Genomic DNA, 2594 nt, shown 5'->3' with positions numbered 1-2594 from the left:
TCATTAGTTTTCTTTGGGTGGGTGGGGGGGGGGGGGGGGGTTGTGTGCTGTATAACTAAAGGTTAAGTATAACTGTAAGGGAATCTAAGATGTGTGAAATGATATCCAGCTCAGGGCTCCAGTGTTTGGTTTGCTAACTTGCTAGTAGCTAAGATGTTAAGAACAAGCTTCTTGTTTACAGCAGAGATATTCAACCCCCTCCTGGATTAACATCCCTGTTGCCTAAATTGTTTTGTGCCTCAAAACATAGCGGCCCTTTGGGTGCACATTCAGTAATACCGTGTATACCCATTACAGATGTACCTTTTAGTCAGCGAGCAACGCTATTGTAGATGCACCTTACGGTGCTCATCTGAATATTTTAATACAGCCATCACCCCCCCCCCCCTCCATTTTAAAATCACATGCTCATGAATGGAAACAAGCAGGTGTGGGACTTCTCCCTCTACTTAAAGGGAAATGTGTTTCTGACTGACATCAGCATTTCTTTTTGTGTAGGAGAATAAAAGGAGTTCACTTTTCAAGCAGAACAAGTGGGCTACTTGGTTGATTTGAATCCCGAAAGAACTCTGAATGTGTTCAGTTGTATGTTAATTCGGCTAATGGTGGGGGGGGGTTGGGTAGCCTAGATATCGTCGTATCATTTTTGTTCATGTCACAGTGAAGAAGAGACAGGATAGTCTTAAATTCGTCCTAGATGATGATTGAATGATATGCTTGTTGCCTTGCTGACTGGATGTTGGTGTAACCTGGGGGTTGGTGCCCTGAAGTCTAGAAACCATTAAAAAAAAAAAATGTTTTAATGAAGGTATGATTTTGATCGCTCACTAGGTACTGTAGACTACCTCTGGCTCCAGATATGGTTTTATGACTATACTAATGCTGGTTTATTTTGGGGTGTTTTATGTTAGTCAGTTAGGTGCCATGTTAGCAGATATTCTGACTTCTAGAACTGTAGTCGTGGTGACAGACTGTTTGGCTTACCTGTTGTATGCGAGTTCAGAGATCTAGGATGGTTTCCTGGTATCTTGATGGTCAGGCAGGCACGTGGATGTGTTATGTTGATAGAATGATGCATATATGAATTAATATTCTGATATAAGGGCTTGGTTTCCATTAGTGTGGTTGTGTTTGTGTTTTAGCCAGTTCATTTGTGTGTGTTATGTGTAAATGGTTTTGCGTAGTGAGTGCTTTCCTTCTTGGTGATGAGTAATGAAATGGAACTCTTCAAATGATGAGTTCATGTAACCAGGGTTGGGGTTCACTTACACATTGGTGTTTCTCATTGAGAAGCATTGAGGAGAATTGGAATTTCAGTTTATTTCTTGAATTTACTGAACTGAATATTAACGTAGTATTGTTGCCATCATTGAATTATCCCATTTTTCCATGTATTTTGGGATTACAATTTTGCCAGTGTTAGCGTCTCTAATATGCTTTTGTTTGTTGTGAAGGTACTGGACAATGTAGAAAGAATCCCCCCCCAAGTGCACAGAACATCTTGTCAATATTTTCCTCTTGTTCTTTAATTTCATATTTATATCAATGTGAATATGTATTTATAAACTCAACTTGAATTATTATTTTTTCTTATACTAATTAGATTTTCAGTCTATATAAGAATTTATAGAAAAAGGAATTCCCTACAATTTTTATAGCCTGGTTGAACCAGATTGAAAACTGCGTTGCATTCACCACGCAGCATTCAGTCGGGTTTAACCAGGCTAACCATTTTATCTCTCGTTGACCAGAATCTGGTCACAAATTCCTCTCCCAAGGTTCAACAATTTGAAGTGATTAGGAAAGCCTGTCTTTCCGTGTGTGTGGATGATGCTTATTATAACACAAATAGGATACGTCCCCAATGGCACTGTATTTCTTATGTAGTGAGTGGCACTTTTGACCCGAGCCCTAGTACACTATATAAGGAATGGGATGCCATTTGATATGTAACCATAGATTACACACTGCTTATTCAAAGTTTTTTTCTTTTTATATGAATGCATGAAAGAGTATGTTATGTGAATATTTTGAAAATACAGATTTAATTTTCAGTTTTATTGTAACATGGCTTTTTAAAACATGTATGTTCGATTTGAAAGCTTTGATATAAATTGTGTGTGTATATATATATATATATAAATATATAATGCATCTGAACAGGACCACCTGTTGGGTTGGTGCCATTGAGGATATGTTTTATATTCTGGATGTTTGAAATTCACCAAAACTTGAATAAAAGCAATATAAATATGGCAATTGTTACTTCACTATGGAAATTGATTTAATTATTGGTTCTAGGACTATATTTCTGGGTGGGCAGACATTTTGTCTGTTTCTGAGCTAATATCCTGCAAATTCGTTATTGTAAATAAGAATTTGTTCTTAACTGACTTGCTAGTAAAAAAAAAAAGAAATCAGTTTTTGCTAGATTCTAGCATCATTTGGGTGGGCAACATGACATTCTGGGTGGGAAAATCCCTACCCTGCACGCCCCCCCCCCCTCAGTGAGTGCAGAAAGAGTACAAAAAATAAACCGCGATTAGGGTCATTTCAGGTAACTGACAACGGATTTCGCTTGTCACAAGGCAAGA

Source organism: Salvelinus namaycush, chromosome 5 (genome assembly GCF_016432855.1).
Source record: "Salvelinus namaycush isolate Seneca chromosome 5, SaNama_1.0, whole genome shotgun sequence".
Classification (NCBI taxonomy): domain Eukaryota; kingdom Metazoa; phylum Chordata; class Actinopteri; order Salmoniformes; family Salmonidae; genus Salvelinus; species Salvelinus namaycush.
The sequence above is the reverse complement of the archived record's forward strand: the minus strand, read 5'-3'. Positions refer to the sequence as shown.